A 20,627-nucleotide genomic window follows, 5' to 3' on the forward strand; every position below is an offset into this window, starting at 1 on the left:
GCTTAACAGTTTGTGGCCATTTCTGACTCTACTGTCCCCTTCATTCCCTGTTTCGTTACTGCCCAAGGTCTGCTGGTTTTTTTCTAGGAGTAAAATGTCTCTCTAACTTGTCCCTACTTTCCATTTCCTTCATTCTAATATAGGTATAAGCACAATTCTCCTCCATTTTTCTACTCACAGAAGAAATCAGAAGGAACTAGTAATCACTTGGCTCCCAAAATGAATTAAAGATATATATCAAGATATCATAACTGAACTACCAACCTCTAGGGTGGGGAGCTAGCAGATCTCAAAAAGTGGTCAGTAAAGACCACATTCTTTTTCTGGAGTGGAAAGAAACTGGAATTTTCCATCTGATCTCAGACACTTTCACAGCCAGATGTCAACTCTCAGTAAATAATAACCTTGGCAAGAATTAAGAAAAGGACATAGCAGAGATTAGTTTGCATGCCATTAAAAAGTGGCTTGTATACTATTTCTGGCACTTGTGCCATGAACCACTTTTGCTGCTCTAAGGGAATGAAGAACTGACACAATAGGGAAGTGAGGTAAGATTCCCAAAGAAAGCTTGAACCAACTAGTATTTCTGCTCCTCCCAATATATAAACCGAGATGCAGGTAGATAAAGCAAACATTTCACTAGAGAAACTCAAACAAAATCTAGTTACAAAGGCACATGTGTCAAATTTTCATAACATATATGAGTATACAGCACCAAAGGCTAACATACATATTAATATTGACAATGAAAGGCTGATTAAGGTGCAAGGAAATCCAGGATGGTTTTTTTAAAAAATATCTTTTTATTGATTTTAGAGAGGAAGGGAAAGGGATAGAGAGACAGAAACATCAATGATGAGAGAGAATCATTGATCTGCTGCCTCCTGCACGCCCCCCACTGGGGATAGAGCCTGCAACCCAGGCATGCATATGCCCTTGGCCGGAATCGAACCTGGGACCCTTCAGTCCGCAGGCCAACGTTATATCCACAGAGCCAAACCAGCTAGGGCAATCCAGGATGTTTTTAAGTTGATCTCTCTCTTAGGCAGACAATAGAACTTTACTAATATTGTATTAATAGTTCTTAGGAAATGCTTTATCCTTTTTTATTTTAAGGCACCACAATCAAGATAACTTTAAATCCAGAATCTGAAATTCACAACCTACTCAAAAGTTTTAATTTATACTTCACAGTTTAAAAAACAACAACAATGTTCAAGAAAATTATGATAGGTGGTCACTAAATATTTCTGCTTCAGTTATTATTACTGAGTTTTTCTGTAAAGGGCTGAACATCAAACGAAAGTACAGAGTAGCAAATATATTTAGTTTCAGGGCCGTACTACTATTCCAAATTTACCAGTTTATTCATTTTTAAGTAAATAATAAATTAAAATAATTTCCACAAGAATGTGCCAATATCTCAGAGTTTTCAGAAAGAATGAAGAATATGTCATGCTAAATTGCTGTACTTCTTCTTAGGAGACACAAGTTTAGGTCAGCACTTTCATGCAATGATCAAAAAGTCAAACTAAAAGACTTTATTTAAGCAAGGAGTTATAATTAACTAATTCCAATTCACACACTCCAATTCCAATTCACACATTCTCTAATATCTGATATGTTAATTTATTAAATAATTCTATTATATAAAATAATTACAATTCAGACATTCTCTAATATCTGAAGCAGAAAGAAAAAGCAAAAAATAAAAACTGAACTTGCATTAGATGCCCAGTTACAGCCACCTTAAGGTGATGCTTTTGATCCCTGCTATTACTGTCTATAATCTAAGAAAGTCTTGTAACATTTCATTCAATTTTTTCTAAATGGATCAAATAAGCCTAGCTTAAACTAATCCAATTCAACACAGTCTGAGTAATTTCCTTGTAATTCTAAGATGTATGCCTTTGAGAATAGTCACGTAAAGCCTTGAAGATAGAAGACATATGAACAAATGCATATAAATACCAGCCATTGCCGAAGCCAGTTTGGCTCAGTGGATAGAGCGTCGGCCTGCGGACTGGAGGGTCCCGGGTTCAGTTCCGGTCAAAGGCGTGTGCCTGGGTTGCGGGCACATCCCCAGTGGGAGATGTGCAGGAGGCAGCTGATCGATGTTTCTCTCTCATCGATGTTTCTAGCTCTCTGTCTCTCTCCCTTCCTCTCTGTAAAAAATCAATAAAAAAAATATATAAAAAAATAAATAAATAAATACCAGCCATATAAATTCAAGAGGAAATGCATCAATTTAGCCTGACATATTTTTTCCAAGAATCATTTTCTGTATGAAATGATAGAATTAACCTAAGTTCACCCAACCAATTTTTACTTTACTGCCTTTTACCAACACTTGTCCATATGAAAATGGTAAAGACCATGTTGTCACAACTGATGCCTGAAATCTTTATAAAAATAATGTCTTTTAACAAAATAAATGAGTAGGCCCTCTGAACCAATTCTTAAGAGATCTTCAAGATGTTACATGTTAAAAAAATTTTTTTAAAGATGTTACATGTAACAACAGTATAATTTAAAATTCATCCCAACTAACTTTACCATCAAACTATACTGTTCTTTTCAGTTTTAAAACAAATTTTAACCTTGTCAAATAGATTATGGTTAACCGAGATCTCAAAAGAAAATCAGCCTTGAGCCCCAAGGGGTGTGTTCCCTAGGAGACCATTTTGATTGATACTGCTTCAGTTAACGGAGTGGAAATCTGCTGACATTAAATGGAGGATAAAAACATTAAGACAAATCAAGTATTTAGGATTCAACCGTCAGAAGGCTTTTGCTCAGAAATTATCTCTGCGGCATCCTTCCTCTGTGTTAAATTACTACATTTATACAATGTTGTCACATAATCTTTTAGTTTTGACTCTTCCCTAAAAATATTGATTGAAAATAGTATTTTACTAACAAAACTGCAAATTAAATAAATTATATTTTTCAACACCTAAAAATATAAAATATTTTAATAGCCTAGTTTCCTATTCCTACTTAAAGGAATGAAATTAAGGTAGTTTCTTGTCCCTTTTTCCTTATAGTTCTTCCAACTACCCTAACACAATCTTTCTTGAGACATTCCTAGATAGAAAATAATTTGTACTTGAATAAGCAACTACTTTAAAAATTAAAGTGTAAATAAACATATTATCATTTTCAAATGCTAGCCAAAGAAACTGGGGGAATCTATTCTAGACCCATTAGCTCTGCCTAAAACCTTTGAATTAAGCATATCCTGAAATCTTGAAGATCATTACATGTTTATCCATTAGTCAAAGAAACTAATGGCTACGATTAAACAGTTTTATGTGCATTAGGTTTATACTGGTTTTCTATGGGAAAGGCCAAATTTATTCCAAAAAAAAATCCATTATTGGGAAAGAGAAACTATTTGCAAAATTATCCAGCTAAAAAATATATTTTCTAATAAGCCATCCCTTTATACATATATATGGCTAATTTAAACACACATACACACACACACACACACACACACACACACACAGAAAAGGGGCCTTTACTTATCTCAGATTCCTAAGTGGTATCTGTTTATATTTATGATAAACATGCAAACGGGAGTTCCAAAGCATGTGGATAAAATCATAACCCACAAATGGATGCCCAGGACCAATCCCTGAAATTCCAGGAAATTAACACTTCAAGTATTTCTAGTGACTAGCAGGAAGTATTCATGAAGCATCCTGGAGGTTAAGGCTAAAAATCTGTCAACCTTTGCTGAGAAAGATTAAGTGGACCATAAGAAAGAGATCCAAAAGAATAAAAACTGAAGTGCCAAAGAAAAATACCATAGTTGCTGAAAGGAACCACATAGATGTCATGCCCTCCAACAACCACTGCAGACATGGCACACTCCCTAAGAACCTTCATGCTAATGCTCCTGGGAGCCACTATCAATTCTACCCAGTAAATAACTAGAGATGTGACTTATCTACAAACCTACTGGAGGATTCTGTTTCTGGGGAATAGCAGCAATTGCTCATTCATGCATGCTAACCGTGTGTCAACCATCGTTTTGGGCACCTCGCATACCAGGCTTTATTTATTCCTCACACCAACCCTCCAAGAGGGCGTTATTCCATTTACAGATGGGTAAACATTAGAAGCTGAGAAAGCTCAGAAGCATAGTAACTCATTAGATTTTTAGGAGAGGAAAAAATAACTTGTCAGGATTCAAATCTAAGCCTGTCTCTTCTTACACTGGTCCCTGGCTTCTTGGTAGCACTCCAACTTTCTCTATGGGCTTTAAGCCACAACACTATATAAAATTCTGTAGTTAACTCCACTGATGCCTAATGACAACTTCATGGAGAGCATTTTAACCACTACTGTTTTCTTTTAGCATTAGCTGTCATAACAACCGCATTAATGCCTGGTGATATATTAGTATGCAAACACTGGGCTATGCTATTTATAGTTAGCATTTATTGAGCACTTGCTATATGCCAAATACTGTTATACCTGCTTACAACCACCTCAGAAGGCAGGTTCTATCAATATCCTTATTTTATAGATGAAAAAACTGAAGCACAAAAAAGCCTTAATAATTTGCATAAGGCCAAATTATGTTAAGTGGGGATCTAGCATTCAAATCAGAATGCCTGGTTCCAAAGCGCATATTCTTTAACTCTAGCCTTCCTCTGTCCCAAGAAAATTTATATAGGGTTTCTCATTTAACCCTCTTAACTATGGAAGCTATTGTCAATCCCAATTTATATGTGAGAAGACAGACTCAAAAAGGTGAAGTCACAAAACTTTTAATAGTGAAGGCATGATTTAAATACATTTTTGTTTCACACCCCTAAGATGCTAATACACCATGTCAAAGGAGGATACTAACTATAGAAAGAAAAGGGATAATAATATAGGGTGGTCCAAAAATATATATATACACACTTTAACAGCTGATAGCTCAATTGATGTTTCTTCCTTTTCAGATTTAATCCATTGGGATTAATAATTATTCAAAGTGTACAAAGTGTGTATACATCTTTGAGACACTATATATATATATTTTTTCAAAATGGTCAATAGCTCTTAAAAATTTCTACACTATATAGAAGTTCTTTAAAATGTTTAAAATGGTAAAAGAAAAATGTTATGGTAATGAGAAACTGACAAAAATGGCCTTTTGATTATTACAAAGCAGAAAAAAACCAGTTTTTAAGAACTGTATAATCTTTTATTATGAGGTCAAATCATTCCTATTTGGCCATAAAGTACAGAGAGGCCCAGTCAGCCCCAATATATACCATGCTTCCTTCTCACAACCACTCCCTCCCACCTCAGTAGACAATATGAGAGTGAGCTTTACTAGTCATGCTCCTTTTCCTGAGATGAAGAAACAAAAGTAACATCTTAAGAAATCACCTTCTTTAGGCTACTCTCTTAAATCTGTAACATTCTCAAAGCAGAAGCTCAAGTTTCAGATGTTAAGATGCAACAACCAAGAAACAGGTATATAAATGAATGCACTTAACATTCTTTGTCTCTCCTACAGCAAGGACTTGCCTTTCTTAATTCTATAAACTAAAAGACAAAGAGGAAAAGGCCTCAGAAAAGTGGTTTTTCCATACTACCAGACAAAAATATAACTGCTTTCAAATGCTGTTTCTAAAGACCCAATTAGACACTACTACTCCTCTACAATTATACACTTCGGTATTTCAGAAAATGTTTTCCACCACTTATCCATCCAAAGCAGAACTAAGCAATGTAATCTTGCCTCTCATCATATTTCTCATATATCCCAGGGGTTCAGACAGCAACACAGATTACTGCATATAAGAAACATCTATTTTAAAATTACTAGTCCTACTTAGAACAATCAAGCTCACATTCTCAACAAGGGAAAAGCAAATTAGAAAGCAGCCAGCAAGCTCAACAGCAGCCCCTTTTACCAGACTGTACAGTGTTTTAAAACCAAAAGATACAAAGGGACAAACTGTAATTTGTAATGATCTTTTATAGCATCTCGCAGCCAGGAATGAACACACACACACACACACACACACACACACACACACACACACCAGTCCAAAGCATAACTGTGATGGTTTCGGGAGGGTAAAAAATCACTTATTCAGAGTTTTCAATGCTTTTACAAAATAATCAGTGCTATGTTAAAAAAAAAAAAAGCATTAAATATTTAAATGAAGCCAAAGGAATCAGGTGAATAATAATCCAGTGTGTCCAGAGTGTACAGTGGACAAACAGGTTCCACTTCAACCTGCTAAATGATGTTCTGAAATAGGGTGGAACTTTAAGAAAGGACATCACCGCATAATATTTCATTAATTCAGAACTTTTTTGTGTGTGTGAACTGAAAAACGGTGAGTCCACCCCCCCAAAGCTGTACTTAATTCAAAACAAAACAAAACAAAAACGTTTCCTTTCTTATAAACGAACCCAGTCACATACCATACCAAAGCTTGATGTGCAAACACAGAGATGCAGTCCCTTTTATTCCCCCTCCCCATCCCCGCTTCCTCTCCAGTGATTGCTTTCAAACAGCGATCTGCACGGAGATGCTATCAGAAAGGAAAACTTCCCTCCTGCTACCCCAAGCTCAAGGGCTGACCGGGAAAGCAGAATCGAGCTCAGTCACCTCACAGGACTTGCATTTCCGAAATGCCTTATGTTACCAACATAAAAAAAGCGAGCTATCCTAAGGAAGCAATTCTTTGGACACTTAAAAGAAAAATAAATAAAACCGGGAAAACAAACAAAGGTAGGGAAAGGAAGGCAACTTAAAAACACACCACCACACCCTCAACTCCGCGCGGTAACCCGGCTGCCAGGGGCCTTTACCTTCATTTTCCATTGAAACTGCACTTGATTGGTGGCTACCAAGTCTTTAGTGTCAGCCGCAGCCACACGGGGAACAGAGAGAGGAGGAAGACAAGGCAGAGAAGCCCCCGGGATCCCAGGCTGTCACCCCCGCTCCCGGCCACGCGTCCCACGGCTGCTCCCACCACCCCTAGCAGCAGCATCTGCAAGAGAAACCGGGAGAAGCGGCGCTGACGAGAGACAGGGCGAGAGGGAGGCTGCCCCCCGCCCCCGCCCCTCCGACAGCTCGGGAGCCCCAGACCCCGCGCCCACCCCTCGGGCACCCGCGACGCCCCCAACTCAAGCTGCTGGCAGGGCGGCGCCCAAGACACCCCACCCAACAAGGTATCCCCCGACGCCCCCTCCCTCGGGACCTGGAAGTTTCTGGAAATGGGTAATATCGGTGCACGCCCCAAGCCCCAGACCCCAGTCCTCCGGGCAGCGGGATACTCACACGCGGGGCTCGCCAGGGCGCCAGCGCGCCGCGGGCAGGAAGGAACGGCTCCCCGATCGGCGGCGCCAGGCGGGAGCCAGCTCCCGGCGTGAGGAAAGAGCGACGGGAGGAAGGGAGGGAGGCAGGCAGGGCGGGCGGGGAGGGGAAGGGAAGAGGAGGTGAGGGACCCGTCCCTGTCGGCCCGGCCCGCTCAGCGCTACGGCGCTGGTCTGCACCCGCCTCCGCCTCCTGCGCTCCGCCCCTCCCCGCCGCCCGCCGCCCCGGCGAGCCCCGCACTCCCGGGCCAGCCGCGGACCGAGCTTTGTCGCTACCACTTCCGCTGCGAGAGGCGCGCGCGCACGCGCACTCGCACGCACCGGCGGGGACGGCGGAAGTGGAGTGAAGACAGAGCTGCCCGCGCCGAGTGGGTTCTGGTTGGGTGCGGAGCAGTCGGTCCGGTAGGAGTGTGCGCGGCCCCCGTGGCGGTTCCTCGCGGACCCTCGGCGACGGTGCCCCCCTCCCCCGTTTCTACGCACCCACTGGGGGGCCACGCATTCCCAGGAGGCAGCCCTGAGTTTGGGGCGGGCGGGCAGGCGCGGTCATGGTCGCTGTCCCCGACGTGTTGGAGCGCCCTCGACAGAGGCGGCGACCGGGGGAGCCCCTCCCGTAGGGGTGGCGGTCACAGTCTCCGCAGGCGACGCGAGGACCGCGGACGGAAGGGGCGAGCGCGGAGAGTCTCCGGGGCTCTTGCTGGGACCTCACACCCTCACTTGCTGACCCCCTGTTGGGCTTGCTTTGCTCTAACTTGGGGAGCTGGTCATTGAGGGGCGATTTCCCAAAGATAATGTCCCGACCAGGGGGTCCGTGAGTAATGAGAGGACAGAGAGGTCAGCCTCAAAGGGCTCAAGGAAGGATTCAGCCTTTCTCGTTCGTTTGGAGTGTGTGGAACCCAAGAGGTGGAAACAGCTAGAAACCGGGAGTCCAGGGATGGAAGCTGAAGAACGGGCATTACCTTCGGCTGCTGGCTATGCCTTTTGCCCCTTGAACCGCGTTCACTTTCCCAGCACCTACCCTGGGCTCCCAATGAGCGATTTCTAGTTAAGCCTTGGCGAGCCAGACACGGGAAACGGAAACGAAGGCCTCTCGCACCCAGAGCCACTAGAGGGCAGGGCTGCACCTGCTGAGCTGGAGCGCCTCCGCCAACCCCTCCCTTCTATGCTAGAGGCGTTTTCCTCTGTCAATACATAACACCCGGGGTAAATTTTGTCCCTGCCCTAGCCGGTGCCGCTCAGTAGTTAGAGTGCCGCCCGACACACGGAAGGGTCGCGGGTTAGATTCTAGGTCAAGGGCACAAATCTGGGTTGCAGGATTCATCCCGGCTCCCCCCAACTCCCTCCCCCCCAGTCCTGGCGCCTGCGGGAGGCAACCAGTCCATGTGTCTCTCTCACATCCATTATTCTCTTTCCCTCCTTTTCATTCTCTCTACAAATGAACGGATCGGGTGAGGATTACCAAAAAAAATAAATATAATTTTTTTTTTTTTTTAGCCCTTATCTCAGGCCCGATAACATACGCCAGTGTGCTCTCTGACCACATTTTCAGTGTCCAAATGAAGGAGTTGGCTCTTTTTTTCCTTGGTTTTGTCCCAAGTAAGTGGTATTCGTCTATGGTCAAAAATCCTGGACAGCTTTCTACATTTACTTTTCTTTCAGCAAACATTGAGGTTTTATTCAGCAAGGTCACTTTAAGTTTCAAAAGTGAAACCATAAACATCAGAATGAAATCGATTTCTAGTCTCAAGAGTTACTCTCTATGCCCCACCTTTGGCTTGCAAAACTTTTGTCTCATCTGTTGTTTTATAAGCCTACGATTGTGTACAATGAGTGTGCTACTTGCTCAATGTTGTAATCAGTTTTTAATGATTATTAGTTACTATGCTTGTTGAACCTTAACACTACAGCACTGCATTAGAGACATAAAGCTTCTAAAGTAGGAAATGTACGTAATATAGACATTATTTGATATTTGCATGATCTTACAAAATAGAGGGTCATTTCACTACAGAATTTGCTATTGGATTGCTTTAGTTAGCGCAAACATTTTATCTAAGGCACCCTTTCAGAATTATCTGTTGTCTACTACAATACCCCGGCATTAGCCCTGCATTCATAATTAACTCTCCCAAAAATGTATTACCCCATGACGGATACCTAAAGTAGCTTACACTGGAATTTTACTTTTGATTGCCTAACTTGTGAATGCCATTGTTCCTATGGCTAAGCCAAAAAAAAAAAAAAAATGGATAAAACCACCTTTGTCCAGAAAAGCTGCTACATACTTCACTCTTGATCCACTGTCAATCATCTCACAAAGTCCTAGGCCTGGGAGCAGCAAAAACCTTAAAGGTAACTGGTTCAGCCACTTAGCTGATCCTTGAGCCTTAACATATTTCTGCAGAGTGGTCCTCTATTCCAGGGGTGGGGATTGTCCGGCCTGCTGGCCATATAAGGCCCTTGAAATCATTTGGTCTGGCCCTGCCAAGGCATTAGGGGTGAGTTAATTAAATGTTTGACCAAATATAGCAGGCTAATTTTTAAGTTAATTTTGTATGGCCTGTGAGTCATGTTGTAAATTAAAAGCACTATAAAAGTATAAGAGTATCATACAGGGAAGCAAGCAAAAGCATGGACTGTTAGCTAGCTAGAATGAGATTGATGGCAAAGAAATGTATTTTGTTTAAGTTGCCTCTTTAGAAATCAATGCTTTAAAAGTCTTGTCTGCTCTCACTTTATTCTGAATATTTAGCCTACCAAAGTAAATATATTTGATGCAAAAAATGGTCATATATGAGCAAAAGAGGAGCAGTTTGTCAGGCATCTCTGCTTGGGGGAAATATTACAAATAGGGAAGATTGAAGAATGAACATGATATTGTACTTTTATTTATGCTCTGCCTTATACAAAGGATATGAGGCATCTTGTTTTTCTATCAAATTTGATAGCTAGTATTTTTTTTTTTTTTTTTTTAGAGATAGAGGAAGGGAGAGAGAGAAACATCAATTTGTTCCACACGGAGATTAAAACCTACAACCTTGGGGAATTGGGACAGCACTCCAACTAACTGAGCTACCTGGCCAGGGCTGCCAGCATTTTTTATAAACTTGGAAAATAAAGGAATATGTGGCCCCTTAGGATTTAAAAATTAACTTCAAAAAGGTTATATTTAAATCATTTCTCAGAGTCCTATTTCAAAAATCTTTTAACATTGTTTTAAGTATCATGGTTAATAGTTAAGGAATTTTACCTAGCTGATGGAAAAGAAGTTGTCATTTTTTTAAGTTTGATATTTTAAAAGCATGTAAAGATACAACACTACTTATATAAGCTAACCTACTCCAACAGAACAAGTATTTTCTTCTCATAGAATAAAAGGCATGCTAAGGGTCAAGTTTAGGGAAATATAGTCTTATTACAAGAAGTATATGAAATGAGTGTCTAACTACCACCTGCAGAATTGCTATAAATCTGCTTGGTTGAATAAAAACTGGGAGCAAGAAAAAAAAAATGGACTAAAAAATGAGATACCTGTGTTTGGTTGTTTTTAACATACATTGATATCCAAATACTTTACAAATATTTTATCAGCCTACAAAATTCCATAACTTCAACACTTGCTAGCATTCTAATATTTGATGAAACTGAGCAGAAGAAATTAGAGAATTTAACGTGTACTCTTTTAATTTTTATTTTTAAAGAAGTTCATTTCAAGAATGATTCAGTTTCTCCATTCACTGGGTTCTGAGCCTGCAGTGATATTTGGGATCTCTGGTATGTGCTACTGATCCTGGGTTGCAGATGAGGGTAGATGGGAGTGCAGATGAGGATAAGAAAGGAAAGGAAAAGAGCAAAGTGAGTGAGTCTTATGTCCAAGAGTCAACTCTGGACTTCGTTATTTCCATGGGAAATAGTCATAGCATATTACATACACCCCAAGATTTTTGAGATAAAAATGTTTTCATTTAAAAACATTTTAAAATGAAATGAAATGGTCGAGGGGCCCCGCCATCGTCCCATGATCCCTTACAGAGGGGGGCTCAGGCTACCCTCTGTCGGGCAATCAATGGGGGGGGCTCCATGATCAATCACCCCAAAGATGGAGGCCCAGGCTACCTGGCCGGTGGTGCTGCAACAGGTGGGCGTTGCTGGCCAGTGATTGCCCTGTAGAGAGTGGCATGGGCCTCCCTCTGTAGGGCAATCATTCTGTCTAGTTTTAAAACTAGCATCATTTATCTCTGGCCCCAAAACATTTGTCTGTAATAATCTATAATAATAAAAGCATAACATGCAAATCGACCGAACCGCAGAACGACCATCCAGACGGCCTTCCGGATGACCATGCTATGACACGCACTGGCGCCAGGCCAGCCAAGGCGGGTGCAATGCTATTGGTTGGGGGGCCCCGCCCTCGCCCCATTATCGCCCTACAGAGGGAGGCCCAGGCCACCCTCTGCAGGGCAATCAATGAGGGGGGCTCTGCAATCAATCACCTCAGACTACCCGGCTGGCGGTGCTGCAGCGGGTGGGTGGGGCCAGCCAGTGATCGCCCCGCAGAAGGAGGCCCAGGCCAACCAAGCAATCGTACCCCACGCCTGTTACCCGCAGAGGGAAGCGACCAGTTGCAGGGGGTAGGGGGAGCACTGCACAGATGGTAAGCAGTGGCAGTGGCAGAAGCAGGGCGAGCTGCCGACAGCCAAGGGAAGGAAAGCCCTACAGGCCCTGATCACCAGCCAGGCCTAGGGACCCTACCCAAGGGGTCCCAGTTTGCGAGAGGGTGCAGGCCAGGCTGAGGGACACCCCTCCCTCCCGTGCACGAATTTCGTGCACCGGGCCTCTAGTATGTAATACAAATCCATTGAATAAATGAGTAATCTGGAAAATGGCCATCATAAATAAATAATTGCTGTGGAATGAATAAACATAATCCCACCTTTGACTTTGCTATTTGCTTCCTACGGTAAAGCTAAAACATGAGCTTCTACTTTCCTGCAAAGCAAGAAAAACCAAGAAGTTTTCAAAGGTTTAAAATGAATTCACATCTCCAAACTACAAAGGAGTTAACTAGGACAGCTTGAACTGAACAGGAATAAACACTAATCATTTTAAGATGTGTTAAATATTGAGCACTACCCAGATCAGATGAAATTTCACACCTGGATTGTAAGCCCAGGTAACCATTTGAAATTAAACGATAATGTTGAGGTGGCTGCTGCTATGTATGTAGGAAATTTTAGCTAAGCTTGTGCTTTGGATTTTAATGGCATGCATATCAATGCCTGACAAAATCAAAAACATTGTAGTTTTCAGCACAGTCATCAGTTATTACCTTAGGGATCAAGGAATCTACTCAATTCTTGGACAAGACAGCCAGAAGACTATATATAAGCAACAGGCCTTAGAATAGCCAAGTAAATTAAATTGCCACTGACCAGTATCTTCTACTAAATTTTAGTCTTGCTGATGGATTGGTTTTCACAAAAAGTTGAAACTATTGAACAGATTCCATATCATGTCTCCTGCCCCCCTGCTGTGTTTGCAGTAACAGTCCAGACCTCCTCCTTCCATTTAAATGTGTTTTCAATTTCACATCGCAAACATTTCCGATTTTTCTTTACTCTGCGGCACATTGGTGTCTGAAAGACTATTGGAAATAGTTGCATTTCCTCAGACCTCCAAAGTGATACATTTTTCACTGAAGTTTTCTACCCCACCGTTTTCTAGAAGTCAAATATTTTTTGCAAAGCTTGCATCTTTGCCTAAATTGTCCCATGTCCTTCCGGGCCCCCTGCAGAAATTTTCTCTCTTCTGTGCTTCCTATTGTGAGAACAAATGAGAAAAAATAAAGCACAAAAAAATATCATTATGGTAATAAATTAGTGAGGGAGATCCACAGCACAGAAACCTTTAGGTCAGAAACCCCATCACTACAAATATAGATCAGGTGGAAAAGTAATTAAGATTTACAGTATACCTCCAGGCAACTTTATTTTTGCTTTCTTGGTTTTGAAAGGCATTGTTTAGCCTATTTCAGAAGATAGTAAATTTAATGTGCCAAGTACACATTTGGGGGATTAGGAAAGGAGGATTCTGGAAAGAAAAAAAAAAACTTTCTATAATCCAGAAACAAACTCAACTGCAAATTTGGGGCTTGAACCAGCCCCACCAGCCCCCGTTTCAAACAGCTGAGTGCAAAACTGTTTCCTAAGAAACTGCTGCATCAATTACTGGAAATGTTGGTATTCTAAGTGAACAGTGTCCCACCCTGGAATGTTTAACAGGAAGCTGACAAACTTGAAATGGTCATTAGGCCCTATAAGAGAATGAAAGGAACTCTGTTATATTCCAAATGACAAAGGACATTGGGTAATGGACGTTACCAGTGATTCCTCAAATATCCATTCCCCTCCAGGATCATTCAAGTGAGTGTTTCTCAACGTGTGAGAAACTACCGGCAGCATCAGTATCACTTGGGAACTTACTAGAAATGCAAATTCATAGATTCCACCAGACCTACTGAATCAAATTCTGAGGGTTGCGTTCAGCAATCCATGATTTAATAAGACTTCCCAATAATTCTGAATGTTTGGAAGTGCTGCAGCCACTTATTACCCTCTTCCCCTCCTCAGGGAATAGCCAATACCAAGAATGGCATACTAGTGATGAGAGGAAGCCAGGCCCTTGAACACATAATTAAGCTAACAAATCAACCCTGGAGCCTGTCCTATCACATTAATGTGAGATAATAAATGAATTATACTTTCTGTTACTTGCAGCTAAAAGCATCTAATTGATAGTCTTAATGAGAAAAATAATTTAGATAAATAGATTAAAATGTTGGTTGATATTTTGGCTTCTATAAAAATTTTAAAAATCCAATATAATATGACATTCAACTAATGAAATGTTAAATAAAATATTTAAAATGCTAAAGGCAGTGTCAATGGGAAGTTACAGAATAAGATGTAAGTCAAAAAGACTGAACACAAGGGAACCTTTTTTCAGTGATTTCCTTATCCTGTATAATAAAAGGCTAATATGCAAATCGACCGAGTGGCAGAATGACCAGTTGTTATGATGCACACTGAGCACCAGGGGGCAGACACCCAACACAGGAGCTGCCCCCTGGTGGTCAGTGCACTCCCAAAGGAGGTCCGCCGCTCAGCCAGAAGCCAGGCTCATGGCTGGCAAGTGCAGCGATGGTGGCAAGAGCCGCTCCCGCCTCCGCAGCAGCCCTAAAGATGTCCAACTGCCAGTTTAGGCCCACTCCCCTAAGGGCGCAGGCCGGGCTGAGGGACCCCCTCGAGTGCATGAATTTCATGCAACAGGCCTCTAGTTAGCTTATAAAGTTTTAAAAAATGGCTGATTTCAGTAGCCCCTTTGACAAGTCTTTCTTATTATCAATTAGTATTTTTAAATTATGTAACTGCAATTTATTCTTGAAAACTAATGAGTGAGATTTTAGAATTTTTACTTTCTTATGGAGTTGTATGATCTGGTGTCAGGCTTTTTCTTGTTTAATTCTTCAACTAACGATTACTTGGTGATAGATTCTACTATGAAATTACTCAAATAAAATTAAGTTTATTCCTAAAGTATGACATAGTCATTTTTCAGTAAGCTTGATGAAAATATTTATAGTTTTAAGGTTTGCACATCAACTTATTTCTATTTTCTGAGTTAGAGCAGTTAAAAATCTATGACATTAAAAAAAGTCTACATGTATTCTAACATGGTTTAAATAATTAAATTGCTCATTTTAACCTAAGAAAAGTAAAGATGCCAATATTGCACATTTGATTTAAGAATTTAAATTGCTTTTAGGGAAATGAGAATCAATTTTCACTGAACAGCCACCAAAACTACACATTTGTTCAGGGCATTTTAGTTGACATAACACTTCCATGTACATAATTAAATTTAATCATCATAATGTGAGATAAACAGACTAGATCTTAATTGCATTTTATAGCTGACCAAGCTGAAACTCACACAGGTGAAGCTCCTGCACAAGAATTTCTCACTATTCACTATTCAATGTCAAATGCCAGAGTCAAATATCCCTATTGGCTTTAATTTTTTTAACACTTCCACAATGACCCATTAAAAATATGTAAAAGTGACCCATTAAAAAATATAAATTACCTTTTATAGTTTATCATTTTCTTTTATTAAATTCTAGCATCTTTCAACTCAATGGACCACCCTGTAACCTTGGTAGCCATTAATTCCTGAGCCTGGGATATCTGCCTCATTGCTCATTTAATGGCATTCAAGAATGTATTAATAAGGACTTGATTTTAAAACATCCTTGGTCATTGTCTACATCTATTCACTTGTTGTTATTTAACCTTTGGACACCATCACTGGGGAAATCACATTCCAAGCAAAAGCTGTTCTAGAATCCCATGGGTTTAGCTTCTGAGAATTGAAAATTATTTCTAAAAAGGGAATGTAATCTTATGAGTAAATAATCAAAGATGGGCATTTTAAAGAGATTATTCAGTAGGTAACAGACATGTTCATTAACATGTTATTGAGAAATAAACAAAATATGCATTAAACACATGTTCTGAGAGTCCAGAAGCCACTAAAACAATATTAGTGGTAAATTTTGTTGTTTTTGTGAGTCTTTATAATTATATTTACATGTTAACCAGAGTATGGACAAGGAAAAAAGCTGAGATTTTTATTTTTAAAACTAAGAACTGAAAATGGCTTTAGATAATATGGGGGACATAACAACCTTTATACCTTTTCTATATTCCATAATTTGAATCAACAATTAAAATTCTCAGTTGCCATATCAGTTTAATAAGTAAACAGCTACAAAAGAAGACATTAAAAATACAGTCTTCCAAAACTGTATCAGGAAGAAGCAGAAAACCTAAATAGCCCAACAACAACTGATGAAATTGAAGGAGCAAGCAAAAAATTTCCAGCTAACAAAAGCCCTGGTCCAGAGAACTTCAGAGGGGAATTTTACCAAACATTCAAAGAAGAACTAATACATCTCCTCCTGAAACTATTCCAAAAAGTCCAAGAGGGGGGAACCAAGATGGCGGCATAGGTTAACGCCGAAGTTTGCTGCTTTGAACAACTACTTCAAAAGTGAAACTAAAAGACGGAAGGGACATCACCCAGAACCACAGGAACGCTGGCTGAGTGGAAGTCCTACAACTAGGAGGAAAGAGAAACGCATACGGACACTCAGAGGAGGCGCAGTGCTGAAGTCAAATTCTGAGGTGCGGAGTGCGCAGAGCAGGCTGGCAGCGGAGGGCGCGGTTGGCGTTTTCAATCGGGAGGGAGTCGCAGACTCTGAGCTCCAGAGCCGGGCGAGTCTTTAGGGACCCAGACTCAAACGGGAGAAGCGGGACTGTCTGGCTTCGGTCAGAGCGAGTGCAGCTTTCTCTCCGAGGCTTGCAGCGGTCGCTGGGACTCAGAGAGGCAGAGCCCCTGGGGACAGGACTGAGAGCCGCCATAACTGCTCTCTCCGGCCCACCCTGTTGATCCTGTGCGACCCGCCCCGCCCAAGCCCTGCACACAGGCATTTGCCGGATAGCCTCAGGCAAAGGCTAGATTAGCACCTCCCTAGAGGACAGAAGTTCTCTCACTGCTGACACAGCTGATTCTCATAGCCACTTGGCCTGGAGGTCAAACCCTCTCTGGTATTAGCTACAACAATCAAGGTTTAACTATAAGACTGCGCACAAAGACCACTAGGGGGTGCACCAAGGAAGCATAACAAAATGCGGAGACAAAGAAACAGGACAAAATTGTCAATGGAAGATATAGAGTTCAGAACCACACTTTTAAGGTCTCTCAAGAACTGTTTAGAAGCCGCCGATAAACTTAATGAGATCTACAAGAAAACTAATGAGACCCTCGATGTTATATTGGGGAACCAACTAGAAATTAAGCATACACGGACTGAAATAACGAATATTATACAGACTCCCGACAGCAGACCAGAGGAGCGCAAGAATCAAGTCAATGATTTGAAATTCGAGGAAGCAAAAAACACCCAACCGGAAAAGCAAAATGAAAAAAGAATCCAAAAATGCGAGGATAGTGTAAGGAGCCTCTGGGACAGCTTCAAGCGTACCAACATCAGAATTATAGGGGTGCCAGAAGATGAGAGAGAGCAAGATATTGAAAACCTATTTGAAGAAATAATGACAGAAAACTTCCCCCACCTGGTGAAAGAAATGGACTTACAGGTCCAAGAAGCACGGAGAACCCCAAACAAAAGGAACCCAAAGAGGACCACACCAAGACACATCATAATTAAAATGCCAAGAGCAAAAGATAAAGAGAGAATCTTAAAAACAGCAAGAGAAAGAAACTCAGTTACCTACAAGGGAATACCCATACGACTGTCAGCTGATTTCTCAACAGAAACTTTGCAGGCCAGAAGGGAGTGGCAAGAAATATTCAAAGTGATGAATACCAAGAACCTACAACCAAGATTACTTTATCCAGCAAAGCTATCATTCAGAATTGAAGGTCAGATAAAGAGCTTCACAGATAAGGAAAAGCTAAAGGAGTTCATCACCACCAAACCAGGATTATATGAAATGCTGAAAGGTATCCTTTAAGAAGAGGAAGAGGAAGAAAAAGGTAAAGATACAAATTATGAACAACAAATATGCATCTATCAACAAGTGAATCTAAGAATCAAGTGAATAAATAATCTGATGAACAGAATGAACTGGTGATTATAATAGAATCAGGGACATAGAAAGGGAATGGACTGACTATTCTTGGGGGGGAAAGGGGTGGGGGTGTGGGAGATGCGGGAAGAGACTGGACAAAAATCGTGCACCTGTGGATGAGGACAGTGGGTGGGGAGTGAGGGCGGAGGGTGGGGCGGGAACTGGGAGGAGGGGAGTTATGGGGGGGAAAAAGAGGAACAAATGTAATAATCTGAACAATAAAGATTTAATTAAAAAAAAAAAAAAAGTCCAAGAGGAAGGAACACTTCCAAACTCTTTTTTGGAGGCCAGCATTATCCTAATTCCAAAACCAGATAAACACACTACAAAGAGAATTACAGGCCAATATCCCTGATGAACATAGATGCTAAAATACTCAACAAAAATTAGCAAATCAGATCCAGCAATATAACATATTAAAAAAGATCATATACCATGAGCCAGTGGGATTTATTCTAGGTATACAAGGCTGGTACAATATTTCCAAATCAAAAAACATGACACATCACATAAACTGAAAGATAAACATCACATGATCATATCAATAGCTGCAGAAAACGCATTTGACAAAATTCAACACCCATTTTTTAGAAAAACGTTCAGCAAAGTAAGGAATAAAGGGATCATATCTCAATATAAGAAAGGCCATATATGCAAACCTACAGCCAACATCATACTCAATGGGCAAAAACTAAAACCATTTCCCCTAAGAACAGGAACAAGACAGGGATGTCTGTTTTTATCACTTTTATTCAACGTAGTATTAGAAGTCCTACCATAGTGATCAGACAAAAAGAAAACATAATAGGCATCCAAATTGGAAAGGAGAAAGTAAAACTCTCATTATTCACAAATGACACGATATTATACATAGAAAACCCTAAAGACTCCACCAGAAACTAGATTTAATAAAGTCAACAATGTAGCAGGATACAAAACTAACAGCCAGAAATTGATAGCATTTTTATACACCAATAATGGATCCTCAGAAACAGAAACTAAAAACAAAAATCCAATTTACCAGTGCAACAACAAAAAATTAAGATACTTAGGAATAAACTTAACTAAGGAGTTAAAGACTTATGCTGGGAAAACTATTGGACGTTGAAAAAAGAGATAGAGGGAGATATAAACAATTGGAAGAATATACTGTGTTCATGGATTGGTTCATTAAACTGTCCATACTGCCCAAAGCAATCTATAGATTCAGTGCAATCCCTATTAAAATACCAATGGCATATTTCACAGATCTAGAACAAATCTTTCAAAAATTTATATGGAAACAAAAACAACAACAAAACAAAAACAAAAACAAACAAACCCCTGAACAGCTGCAGCAATCTGGAGAAAGAAAAACAAAGTTGGAGGGATCATAATACCAAATATCAAGTTATACTACAAAGCCACTGTACTCAAAACAGCCTGGTACTGACACAGGAGGCATATAGATCAATGGAACAGAACAGAGACCCCAGAAATTGACCCAAGCTATCATGCTCAATATTTGACAAAGGAAGCAAGAGCATAGAATGGAGTCAAGACAGTCTCTTCAATAAATGGTGTTGGGAAAATTGGACAGATACCTCCAAAAAAACTAAAATAAAACTAGACCACCAATTTACACCATACACAACAGTCAACTCAAAATAGATAAAAGATTTAAATGTAAGTCGTGAAACCATGAAAATCCCAGAAGAAACCGTAGTAAAATCTCAGACATCTCTTGTAACAATATGTTCCCAGATACATCTCCTAGGTCAAAGGAAACTAAGGAGAAAATAAACAAATGGGACTACATCAAAATAACAAGCTTCTGCACAGCAAAAGAAACCATCCACAACGTGAAAAGGGAGCCCACTGTATGGGAGCACATATTTGGCAATGATACATCTGGTAAAGGGTTAATATCCAAACTATATAAGGAACTCATACAACTTAACAAAGAGAAGACAAACAATCCAATTTAAAAAAATGGGCAAAAAACCTAAATAGACACTTCTCCAAAAGGACATACAGATGGCCAAGAGAAATGAAAAAATGCTCAAAGTCACTAATTATCAGAGATATGCAAATCAAAAAACAATGAGGTATCACCTCATACCTGTCAAAATGGCTACCATCAACAAATGACCAGTGCTGGCAAGGATGTGGAGAAAAGGGAACCTTAGTATACTGCTGGTAGGAATGCAGACTGGTGTAGCCATTATGGAAAACAGTATGAAGTTTCCTAAAAAAAATTAAATATGGAACTCCCATTAGACCCAGTGTTCCCACTTTTAGGAATATATCCTAAGAAACCTGAAACACCTATCAGAAAGAATATATGCACCCCTATATTCATAGCAGTGCAATCTACAATAGCTAAGATCTGGAAACAGCCCAAGTGTCCATCAGTAAATGAATGGATAAAAAAGCTTTGGTACATTTACACCACAGAATACTATGCAGCAGTAAAAAAAGAAGAATCTCTTACCCTTTGTAACATCATGGAAGGACCAGGAAAGTATTATGCTAAGCGAAAAAAGCCAGTCAGAGAAAAACAAGTATCACATAATCTCACTCCTATGTGGAATC

General features: G+C 40.4%; 1 protein-coding gene and 1 long non-coding RNA gene across 2 annotated transcripts in view; one reads left to right on the forward strand and one right to left on the reverse strand.

The window, feature by feature from the left end:
* Window positions 1-20,627, reverse strand: part of ATP2C1 (ATPase secretory pathway Ca2+ transporting 1) — a 123,807-nt gene that overhangs the window by 90,871 nt on the left and 12,309 nt on the right. The window lies entirely within an intron of this gene.
* The window catches only part of LOC118668190, a 39,482-nt gene continuing 26,372 nt past the window's right edge, over window positions 7,518-20,627 (forward strand). The window contains exon 1 of the long non-coding RNA XR_004971565.1: window positions 7,518-7,743. This is a non-coding gene — a long non-coding RNA (uncharacterized LOC118668190). The remainder of the gene's footprint in view (window positions 7,744-20,627) is intronic.

Source organism: Myotis myotis, unplaced genomic scaffold, assembly GCF_014108235.1.
Source record: "Myotis myotis isolate mMyoMyo1 unplaced genomic scaffold, mMyoMyo1.p scaffold_m19_p_13, whole genome shotgun sequence".
Classification (NCBI taxonomy): domain Eukaryota; kingdom Metazoa; phylum Chordata; class Mammalia; order Chiroptera; family Vespertilionidae; genus Myotis; species Myotis myotis.